Source organism: Bos indicus x Bos taurus, chromosome 9 (assembly GCF_003369695.1).
Source record: "Bos indicus x Bos taurus breed Angus x Brahman F1 hybrid chromosome 9, Bos_hybrid_MaternalHap_v2.0, whole genome shotgun sequence".
In the NCBI taxonomy this organism is placed as follows: Eukaryota; Metazoa; Chordata; class Mammalia; order Artiodactyla; family Bovidae; genus Bos; species Bos indicus x Bos taurus.
The window spans coordinates 17,466,314-17,478,700 of record NC_040084.1 but is presented as its reverse complement, the minus strand read 5'-3'; the positions used below and the strand labels follow the sequence as shown (position 1 = coordinate 17,478,700).

General features: G+C 44.3%; 1 protein-coding gene across 1 annotated transcript in view; it reads right to left on the bottom strand.

Annotated features, from left to right (window-relative positions):
* MEI4 (meiotic double-stranded break formation protein 4) overlaps positions 1-12,100 on the bottom strand; it is a 256,058-nt gene extending 243,958 nt beyond the window's left edge. The window contains exon 1 of the mRNA XM_027550979.1: positions 12,026-12,100. The gene's annotated coding sequence lies outside the window, so the exon portion shown is untranslated. The remainder of the gene's footprint in view (positions 1-12,025) is intronic.
* Positions 12,101-12,387: the final 287 nt, after the last annotated feature.

Sequence of the window (12,387 nt, the reverse complement as noted above, 5' to 3'; positions counted from 1 at the left end):
ACGTTCTTTCTGCGATACAGTTCTGAAGCCTGGCCGTCGGAACTGAATGGAACCTGGCCAGGAGTGGACCTCCCTGAATTGCCGTGTGGTCACCTTGTGTCTACTTTGACATTCATCTCAGGCTTTCACCACAGCAGCGGGCATGTGCGCGTGCGCACACACACACCCCCCCACACACACAATGGCAGGCCACTATCTCCACAAGCACTGCTAGATAAGGGATTTTTCACCCCCAAAGACGGCCTAGTGAGACAGGCATGCGCAGTACTGCATAGTAATCAACTCTGAAAAACTCCCATCAGAAATAATTTCAAATACGTGTTCAAGAGGCAAGGACAGCATAGGGAACAGGAGAGCAGGTTTGGGAGGCAGGCTTCCCTGTGTGACCTTAGACAGGTTACTCAACCTCTTTGTGCCTCAGTTTGCTAATCTGTAAAATGGGACTCAAAGAATACTCAACTTCTAAACTAAGGAGACAAAGTGAGTCAAGGCACATGACCCCTACGTACTCTGTCAGGCACACAGTAAACAACGCAACACTTGGTCCACTTGAGGCTTGTATGGGTCAATGAGTCAACGCCACCCCGCTGTCTCCAAAGTCTGTGCCTCTCTCTGCACAGCAAAAACCCAGTAAGAACTCAGGGAAAGAGACACTTGTGGGCTCATGTGAACAGGAGGAACAGAACTCCGCAGCCAGCCTGGAAGATCGGAAGGATGAGAAGGACTCAGGTAAAAGAGGGACAAAATTTGATGGGGTGGACAGTACGGGCAGCCAGTAGATAATAGCATGCCTCTTTGTGGGAGAGGGCATGGATTTCTGACTGAAGAATACGGTATTTGGGGAATGAAAGGGAAATAATATAGAATAGGGAAGTTGGGATCTTGAAGGTCAATTAGAGGAGACTGAACTCACTGCTGTGGATGGCTGGAAACAGGCATGGTCTTCGGAGTGGATGAGTGCAACACTCCAAGTAATGTTTTAGGAAGAGAATTTTGCTAGGCAGGAAGGAGTTAGGGATTGCTGACACCAAAGAGGGAAGGACTGAAAGGAGAGCCAGGCCAGGTGCTAACATGTACACACAGAATACGAGATGCCCTCAAAGATGTCCGTAACACGGTGGGGCTTCCTGCCTGATTGGAAAGAGGGAAAGTAAGGGGATACTTGCGTATGATTCCCATATTAGGCCAGCGATGTGACGGACCCCAATCAGAAAATCATACTAAAATTACTGGAAAGTAGAAAACATGCAAAATAACACTGATAAAATATTTATTCAGAACACTGTAACTATTCTCGGAAGTTTGTTTCCTTAATTCTTTACTGAAGTTTCACTTGTTATCAATGAGTGATGAAAAGGAGGTAAGCACATTAATAATGAAAGAAGCCAGCTTACTGCCAAGTAGTTTGAATCAGTGCCCTTCTCGGTGATCTTACGCTGTAGTCATATTTTTGGAGTACGCTGGGAAACTGGGAATTTGTCCATTATTTATCACGAAAGATTTTTACATCAGCAACCTAGTGAGAAATGTACCTTTGGGGTCTTTAAGCCGAAACACTGCTTTATTTGCTATATGTAACGATGCTACAGTTATTTGCCTGTATGCATGCAGTACATTCTAAATCACAATTTTGGTGTTGGGAAACTGACCTTGATGAAAAGAATTTATTGGTAATATATGTAATTTTAAAAACTCTATTCATTATATAGATGAAATAGTGCTTAGTTATTATCAGATAAATAGATGGATAATCTGTTTATTTTGATAATTTGATAACAGATGATTTTTTTTTTAGTTAGAAAACAAGACAATCTTATAAGAGTGGATGCTTTAGGAACCATATTTATAAAAGAAACAGCTTTTTAGAAAGCAGCAATATTGGGAAATATGTAAGCTTTTGTGCACTGGCATAAAAAGGCAGATTATCATGAGAAACTTATATTCTGCCCACAAACACACAACACATTTATCAGTTGTGCCAGGCACTGGAAATGAGGATGCCCTGGTGGCTCAGACAGTAAAGCATCTTGCTTACAATGCGGGAGACCTGGGTTCAATCTCTGGGTCAGGAAGATCCTCTGGAGAAGAAAATGGCAACCCACTCCAGTACTTTTGCCTGGAAAATCCCATGAACAGAGGAGCATGATGGGCTACAGTCCACTGGATTGCAAAGAGTCCGACATGGCTGAGCGACTTCACTTTCACTTTCACTTTCCCTCAGAAGCTTTCTTTCTGGGGGAGGCCAATAAATAAGAAAATAAATGAAACATCAACTAGTCAGGAAGCAACAGTTAGAAATGGACATGGAACAACAGACTGGTTCCAAATAGGAAAAGGGGTACATAAAGGCTGTATATTGTCACCCTGCTTATTTAACTTATACGCAGAGTACATAATGAGAAACGCTGGGCTGGAGGAAGCACAAGGTGGAATCAAGATTGTCAGGAGAATTATCAATAACCTCAGATATGCAGATGACACGACCCTTATGGTAGAAAGTGAAGAAGAATTAAAGAGCCTCTTGATGAAAGTGAAAGAGGAGAGTGAAAAAGCTGGCTTAAAGCTCAACATTCAGAAAATGAAGATCATGGCATTTGGTCCCATTCAGTTCATTTCAGTTCAGTTCAGTCGCTCAGTCGTGTCCAACTCTTTGCGACCCCATGAATCGCAGCACGCCAGGCCTCCCTGTCCATCACCAACTCCCGGAGTTCACTCAGACCCACATCCATTGAGTCAGTCATGCCATCCAGCCATCTCATCCTCTGTCTTCCCCTTCTCCTCCTGCCCCCAATCCCTCCCAGCATCACAGTCTTTTGAATGAGTCAACTCTTCACATGAGGTGGCCAAAGTATTGGAGTTTCAGCTTCAGCATCATTCCTTCCAAAGAAATCCCAGGGCTGATCTCCTTCAGAATGGACTGGTTGGGTCTCCTTGCAGTCCAAGGGACTCTCAAGAGTCTTCTCCAACACCACAGTTCAAAAGCATCAATTCTTCGGCACTCAGCCTTCTTCACAGTCCAACTCTCACATCCATACATGACTACTGGAAAAACCATAGCCTTGACTAGACGGACCTTTGTTGGCAAAGTAACGTCTCTGCTTTTGAATATGCTATCTAGGTTGGTCATAATTTTCCTTCCAAGGAGTGAGCGTCTTTTAATTTCATGGCTGCAGTCACCATCTGCAGTGATTTTGGAGCCCAAAAAAATAAAGTCTGACACTGTTTCCACTGTTTCCCCATCTATTTCCCATGAAGTGATGGGACGGGATGCCATGATCTTCGTTTTCTGAATGTTGAGCTTTAAGCCAACTTTTTCACTCTCCACTTTCACTTTCATCAAGAGGCTTTTGAGTTTCTCTTCACTTTCTGTCATAAGGGTGGTGTCATCTGCATATCTGAGGTTATTGAGATTTCTCCTGACAATCTTGATTCCAGCTTGTGTTTCTTCCAGTCCAGCGTTTCTCATGATGTACTCTGCATATAAGTTGAAGAAACAGGGTGACAATATACAGCCTTGACGTACTCCTTTTCCTATTTGGAACCAGTCTGTTGTTCCATGTCCAGTTCTAACTGTTGCTTCCTGACCTGCATACAAATTTCTCAAGAGGCAGGTCAGGTGGTCTGGTATTCCTATCTCTTTCAGAATTTTCCACAGTTTATTGTGATCTACACAGTCAAAGGCTTTGGCATAGTCAATAAAGCAGAAATAGATGCTTTTCTGGAACTCTCTTGCTTTTTCTATGATCCAGTGGATGTTGGCAATTTGATCTCCGGTTCCTCTGCCTTTTCTAAAACCAGCTTGAACATCAGGAAGTTCACGGTTCACATATTGCCGAAGCCTGGCCTAGAGAATTTTGAGCATTACTTTCTAGCATGTGAGATGAGTGCAATTGTGCAGTAGTTTGAGCATTCTTTGGCATTGCCTTTCTTTGGGATTGGAATGAAAACTGACCTTTTCCAGTCCTGTGGCCACTTCTGAGTTTTCCAAATTTGCTGGCATATTTAGTGCAACACTTTCACAGCATCATCTTTCAGGATTTGAAATAGCTCGACTGGAATTCCATCACCTCCACTAGCTTTGTTCGTAGTGATGCTTTCTAAGGCCCACTTGACTTCACATTCCAGGATGTCTGGCTCTAGGTCAGTGCTCACATCATTGTGATTATCTGGGTCATGAAGATCTTTTTTGTATAGTTCTTCTGTGTATTCTTGCCATCTCTTCTTAATATCTTCTGCTTCTGTTAGGTCCATACCATTTCTGTCCTTTATTGAGCCCATCCCATTACTTCATGGCAAATAGATGGGGCAACAGTGGAAACATTGCCAGACTTTATTTGTTTGTGCTCCAACATCACTGCAGATGGTGACTGCAGCCATGAAATTAAAAGACGCTTACTCCTTGGAAGGAAAGTTATGACCAACCTAGACAGCATATTCAAAAGCAGAGACATTAGTTTGTCAACAAAGGTCCATCTAGTCAAGGCTATGGTTTTTCCAGTGGTCATGTATGGATGTAAGAGTTGGACTATAAAGAAAGCTGAACGCCTAAGGATTGATTCTTTTGAACTGTGGTGCTGGAGGAGACTCCTGAGAATCCCTTGGACTGCAAGGAAATCCAACTAGTCCATCCTAAAGGAGATCAGTCCTGAATGTTCATTGGAAGGACTGATGCTGAACTGAAACTCCAATACTTTGGCCATCTGATGCAAAGAGCTGACTCACTGGAAAAGCCCCTGATGCTGGGAAAGATTGAAGGTGAGAGGAGAAGGGGAAGACAGAGGATGAGATGGTTGGATGGCATCACTGACTCAATGAACATTGCGTTTGGGTAAATTCTGGGAGTTGGTGATGAACAAGGAGGCCTGATATGCTGCAGTCCATGGGGTTGCAAAGAGTCGGACATGACTGAGCAACTGAACTGAATTGAACTTAATGCATGAATAGCAACTTTGGATAAAGTATAAAAGCAGTTTAGAAGAGAAAGAAAGTAGCTTTCTCTTACCATTGTTCCAGAGATAAAAAGAAATGGGTCATAATCTCCTACTCTAAACCCATTTGTGGGGATTTGTAAAGAATCATAAGTATGTTTTTTTTTGTTTTTTAATCCTGTGAGAAAAAAGCTATTCATGAAAGTAGAAGGAAGGTGTGGGTAAAGCGACCGTGAGCAAGCAGTCTCTGAAATACATTTCCTAGCAATTATTAGAGATTAAGAAAGTCACATCTCTCTTTCCAACAATCAAAATTACTTTCTAATGAGTTGTTTTCATTCTACTATTCATCCAGATTAAACCAAAGCACACATTAAATACAAAAAGATTTATTTTCCAGAGTTCTGCCAGGGTGAAAGCAATCTAATCAAAAACGAAATGGGGAATGAGCTCAGTGAATAAATCAGAAGGAAGAATTAAAGAAGCTGACAGATATTTTGGAGGCCTGTTAGAAAATAAATTGGATTTTCATTATAAAAATTGACTTAAATAAATTATACACTTAAGAACCCACTTCAGAACATTTCCTTAAAGTCAATTTGATTATCAGCCCCAAAATATTGCATTTCAATATATTTTGTTATATTTCCAAAATACAAGAGGTATAGGAAGGACATATACAAAGTAAATGCCCAGAAAATAAAAAGAAAGAAAGAAATACTAAGAAATCTTTGATTCTGATATCTGATGTTCAGATTTGAAACCTAAACAAAAAGTTAGGCAAAATATTTTACATAGTGCCACCAAAATAACTAGAGGATAATTAAAGTAAATTTTATATTTGAGGAAAAGCAAAAGAAAACTTGATAGCAGACACAGCCCTCTAAAGATCTACAATTTATAAATTACTTTACTCCCTTGATGGATAATCTGTAAGTACAGATAAATCTAATAACAGGGACAATATTAAACCTTCATCTAAGACAGCTGTTCATACAACAAGTGAAAGTTGTGTCCGACTCTTTGTGACCCCAGGGACTATACAGTCCATGGAATTCTCCAGGCCAGAATACTGGAGTGGGTAGCTGTTCCCTTCTCCAAGGGATCTTACCAACCCAGGGATGGAACCCAGGTCTCCTGCATTGCAGGCAGATTCTTTACCAGCTGAGCCACCAGGGAAGCCCTGTTCATATGACATGTGACACTTTATCAGCAGAAATGGGGAGCATGAATGTGTGTGGTGGTGGAAGCGGGGGCGGGGGGCAGGTGGATTTATTGTCTATATTTCCAAGCAAGGAATGATGAAGTACAGACCTTCTCATAATCTCTGGAGGGAGTAAGCCTTCTAGGTAAAATTATCATGTTCATACACTCAACAGGTAACACCGGAGAAAAGAGATTCTGTCCTAGGCACGCCACGTTTAAACAGATAAAGCTGGTAAAGGAACTCAGAAACCTGCTGTCTGAGGGACAGAGGAGTAAAATGTAAACTGGGCTTGTTCCATGAAACCCCAAGGAAGCAGACAAGGATGGGAGGGGAAGTTGTGGATACATATTCTGTCAGATGTGTTAAAGACTGAGAGAGAGCTTTAGGAGGAGTGAGTTCCCTGTTGTGGGAGGTATTCAAGCACAGAGAGAGATGACAGGCATGGGGCAGAATGCACCCAAACTTTGAAAATTAACTGGATCAGGACCATTTTCACCCTGAGATCTTGTGATTGTAAGAAACAGAAACCACAGCCACTGACATCGGGAGACTTAAAAGTCATTCAGTGACAGTGATATACAATAGATGCCTTTGAAAAAGTGTTGAGGACACGGTACCCATGAGGGTCCAGGCAGAAAGCTTTTGGTACCTCAATCTGGGTAATGTGAAGGAGCGCTTAATAAAGAGCTACTTCCAAAGGTGTGGGCAGCCTAAGGGGGAAACACAATGTGCAGGGGACCAGAAACAACAGCAGAGGCCAAGGGCATCCTCCACTTCCCTTGGATCTAAAGGGAGGAGAGGAGGGGGCAGTTACCAGGACTGGGAGAGAGACCCGCAGAGCACAGGCCCACCCGGCAGGAGCTGGGACCTTCCATCCTCCAGCATCGTCCTCATGACTGTAGGCGGAGCAGGGGCTGGTGTGGGACCTGCAGGGTGGTGGGGCAGAGAGATCTGGGAGGCCAAACGAAGACTTCCAGCACAAATGCCAGCAAAGCCATGGAAAACAGGGCAAATGGGAAAGTCCTAGATGAGGGAAGAGGCTGGACTGCCTTCTCTCTACATCCTTTCCAAATAGAGCAACATGCCTTTTCAGTGGACACAGTGAAAATGAGAGTCACAGACCCAAGTTTTTTTTTACCATCCTTGTGTATATAGTGCTGTTTCCTTCTGATTCTCCAGGCATTCTCCGGGATTTGTTTTCTGAACTAAGCAGTCAGCTGCAAGGCAATTGCTCTACCCAAAACAGAAGTGCCATAGAAGACAAGAGCTTCCCAGGTGGCATTAGTGGTAAAGAACCCGCCTGCCAGGAGGGGTAACAGAAGAGGTTTTGAGCCCTGGGTCAGGAAGTTCCCCTGGAGGAAAGCATGGCCAACCCACTCCAGTATTCTTGCCTGGAGAATCCCCATGGACAGAGGAGCCTGGAGGGCTACAGTCCATAGGGTCGCAAAAAGTCAATCAGAACAGCACAGCACAGGACCTGAAAATCTGAATATAGAACCATCTAGCCTATGTTAGTTAGGCGACCCTTCATTCACCAGATACATTTAACGATCTCCTACTGGACAGGTGCGGTGCTGGACCTGGGGACTCAACGGCCAACAAGAGAAGTCCATCAGCTGACTGTCAATCATTCCAATCTACAACACCCTCTGTTCAGTAAAGGAACCTCAGAAGTGCTATGGATGAGAACTGCAAACTATGACCCACAAGCCAAACCTGTGTGGCCTTGCTTCCATCAGCCATCTTTTATTGAAATACCCATGTCCATTAGCCTATGTGTGGTCTATCGCTGCTTTAGTGCTACAGCCTCAGAGTTGCTACAGGAGGACTGCAAAGCCTGATATATTACTAACTGGTCCTGTACAGAAGTTTGCCAACACTCGCTCTAAATAAAACCTAATGCTTTAATAATAAATATATTAAAGGAAACATATTGTCACTCATCAAACATCTCTGGGTGTCCTAGCTACAAACCAAGTCATGAGGGAAGTTGGCTTTGTGCCAAGTCGCATTTCTACTGTCGTAAGTTTTGTTTCTGTATTTTTTTCTTCTTTCATTATAAAGGCAGATAAAAAAGTGTCACATGGCTAATGCCTTCTATTAACAGCTAACTCTGTTCAGAGGATGTTCACATTCTCTCATATTGTATCTAGTCTTTGGATCGATCAGAGTTCTTCCATATCATGGAAGGCCCATTTTTCCAACGATCCTTTTCGCTGAATCACACCAAACAAGTTTTGACAGGGGTGATTTTAGGCTATCTTTTAAATTGAACAATAAAATTGATTGTAAAAGCACTTAGCCAACACTCAAGTACTATATAAATGCAAAATCATAGCAGCAATAGTACCTTCACTTCCCTGCAGAGAGAAACAGGAGTGGATCCTTATTCCCCAATCACTTGACCCACAGAGCATTAAAATTTTAAATGTTAAAAAAAAAAAAAAAAAAAACTAGCTTTCATTGGCTGTTACCATGATTTCCTAATATGAAGTGACAGGATCTGTGCCGGTTGTGGTTCCTCTGAAGGATGTTAAGAGGCTCAGTGGTGGCTGTGGCTGACCATTGATTTGCCACTCCCCAAGCCCTTTTCATCCCCTAAATGGGAATCAATGTAGCATGAATAAAATTAATCGGCCATTTAGTTCATATTTAGTCACTATAACGAAGCAATAGCTGGCTTGAGAACGATCTTTGCCAAGCCTTGTTTCCTGAAAGTTTTACCATCCACTAACCACAATGCACATTTCAAGTGTCGAGAGAAAGGAGACTTGAGTCCACCAGTGAACTCAGAACCAAGAATGAGATGATAACAGGAGGCAGCATGGAGAAGGCCTGGCTGATCTGGTAATAAGAGAGGTTTCTGTTAAGTACCAGCTTAGACATTCTATCATTGAAAACACCTTCCTTGATATCCTTAGATCAAGTCATTTCCCTCCAGTACATAGCTCTTAACACACCATACTCCTGTATCACACTTGCAGGTGGGTCATTCCTTACTTCCTTGGTCCTTTGATGGCAATGATCCTCAGTGAGTTCCACTGAGCTCCTGACCTGCCTGTGCAGGGCAGAAATTGCTACAGCGAACCTACAATAAGCACTAAAATATATATATATATATATATATATATATATATATATATATGTATTAGCTGGCTGACCTGATGAATGAATAGATAGGTAAGCAAGCTGGATTCTAGGCACTCCGATAGCTTGTAAGAATACCCTGATCATTCTATGATATGCTCCTCAAAACTAATGGCCCATGTCTTCCTGTCCTGAGCTAGGCTCTAGGAAAATGCACAAACTGCATACCAGCTCCTGGTATCCTCACCACCAAACTACCTCCTCTCTGCTCTTTCACTCTCTTCTTCTGTCCTAACTTCTTTTGATATATAATCATAAACAAGTTGCTCCCAGCTGCAAAAAAGAAAAAAACAAAACAGTATCCCATCACCTCCACCTCACCTAGCTGTTCTTACAAAGGCTGAAAAAGACAAACCTGATGCCTACTTGCAAATTCTCTTGCCATTACTCTGCAGACCTCACTCTAAAAACCATGCCTCTATTCTTAAAATGCTCTGCTCTCTGACTTTAGTGCCACTATTCCCCTGATTCTTCTTCTATACCATACCCTGTCAATTCTATAATCGAATATATCTAAAAACTGATCTTCTTCCTCAAACCATTAACACCTCTTGTCTTTATGGTTGCATCAGTCTTCTGCCAGACTTCTCGGCTCCCTCCAATCCATTCTGCACAGGGAAGTCATAGGTTCACCTCAATAATGCTCCAAAGTAACTTCACTGGTTCTATTACATTGTGACTCTGGCCCTCACCTTCAAGTGCCTTTGTATTGCAGAGTTTAACCTACATATGACAAATATAGGCCCCATGAAAGAGCTATTCTGTCTGATCTTCACCACAATATCCAGTGGACTCCTGACATCTTTATATATGTTAAAACATATTCAAGGTAATGTTTTCTAAATCTTGACAAGGCCTCCAAAATACTGGTTTTGGAAGGCTGGTTCCAAATACTGGTTTTCCCACCATTACTCATGAAAAAAGAGCAAAAATCTTATTCAGAGTCATCAATTTGTGTTCCTGACCATCATTGCCGGTTTCTCTCTTAATTTTGTCATTTGGGGTCCATATTCCTGCTCTGAAAGTCATCCAGATTACGCATGTTCCAAATTATACAGGCTCTTTATTGCACTTGATCTAAAGACTTACTTCTAAAGCAGTAAGTCTTCCCCAATATGAACAAGTAGGATACTTGCTAACACAATTTTCTGCCAAGTGACTGAGTCTCACTATAGCCACATGAAACACTGTAAATCTCTTGATTTTAAGTAGAAAAAAGGCAGTTGCAAACAATCCCAAGAAAGTGATCAATGTGTATGTAATTAGAGACAAATATTGCTCTTGAAAAATATGCCCTGCTCAGGAACACGGTCCAGGTTATGAGTTTTTCTACATTATGAGCATTTTATGAATATTAAATAACAGTACATGTCTTTATAATCTATGGCTCCTGATGACCACAAGTCCAAAATGTGTTTCTGAACTTCCAGCCTATGAAGCTATACAAAGCCTTTCATGATTCAGTACAAACCACTGGTCCCATCTTACTGGCTGCCACTTTTATTAGACATTCAACTCACACTAAAACACTGTCTCCTCCACATATGCTTGCCTTCCTGCCTTTACTCTTATCATCCTTTTCATTTGCAATGTATTCCCCACTTCTACCCCTATTTCCTAAATATCTGGTACCTACGGCCACTGTCAGGGTACCACCTCCTCCAGGGAGCCATCTGCCCCGCAGCATTTTATTTGAATCTCCTAATGCAATCCCACCCTGCCCCTGAATGTTTCCTACCTAACTCTACATCTATCTCTATCCTAGGCCTGGGAGGTCTTTCAAGGAGGAGACCATGTGTGTGCCATCTCTGACATCTACAGCACCTTACATCAGTTCAGTTCAGTTCAGTCACTCAGTCGTGTTCAACTTTTTGCGACCCCATGAATTGCAGCGCGCCAGGCCTCCCTGTCCATCACCAACTCCCGGAGTCCACCCAAACCCATGTCCATTGAGTCAGTGATGCCATCCAACCATCTCATCCTCTGTTGTCCCCTTCGCCTCCTGCCCTCAATCTTTCCCAGCATCAAGGTCTTTTCAAATGAGTCAGCTCTTCCCATCAGGTGGCCAAAGTATTAGAGTTTCAGCTTCAACATCAGCCCTTCCAATGAATACCCAGGAGTGATCTCCTTTAGGATGGACTGTGGTTCCTTCAAAATAATGGGGGCTCAATAAAAGATGTGTTGGGGACCTGGTGGTCCCTGGTGTGGCTAAGACTCCACACTTCAACAGAGGGGGGTGGATATCCACCCCTGGTCAGGGAACTAGTTCCTACAAACCCCAAGATCCCCAGGCCTCAAGGAAGATTCCACGTGCTGCAACTAAGAACCAGGCAGCCAAATAAATATTTTTTAAAAAATAAATTAAAAAATGTGCACAAGGCAGTGATTTACCAACCTCAGCAATGGCCTCCAAACAAAGGCATTTCCTCCCCCCAGGAGGGAACCATTTTTATCTTTTGTTTTGGGGAGGGGCGGTTGGTGGGGGGTTGGCCGTCAAGCCAGGGTTGAACACGCCTGGAGGTTAGAACACACCCGGGACGCCCACACATTTGGAGGCACAGGCCGGAGTCTAACGCCAAAAGCTCCAGCGCCGCCGCGATGCACTGCATGGAGTAGAGAGACACGTGCAGAGCTCCGCGTGGGGCGGCCCATGGCGCGGATACGAGTCTCCGAACGAGGCCACGCGCCAGGCACGCGAGGAGGCGGAGACAGGGCACCCGGTGCACTGCGCCTCCCCACCTACCTTCGGGGACCCCGCACAGCACGGAGGGCTCCACCCGCGGGAAGCCGGTGCAGGCGGGGACTGGAACTCTGCGACGTCGCCGGCGGCCCAAGGCCGACCGCCCAGGGAAGGTCGCCGGGCGCCGGCTTCCGTCCGCGCTCGGGCCGCGCGCGGGGAGGACCGGGCCGCGCGCCCCACAAGGCCCCGCGGCGCGCTCGGCCTGCCGCGCCGGGGCCGCGGGGCGCGGGGTCGGCCCGGGTCGGGAGCGCGCTTCCCGCCGCCTGGGTGGGAGCGGGTCGGCCCGGCGGCCCCTGCGAGGGTCCGCGCCGCGCAGGCAAAAGCTAAGGCGAGGCCGCGCGCCTCCCCGAGGACTGCGCCCCCTC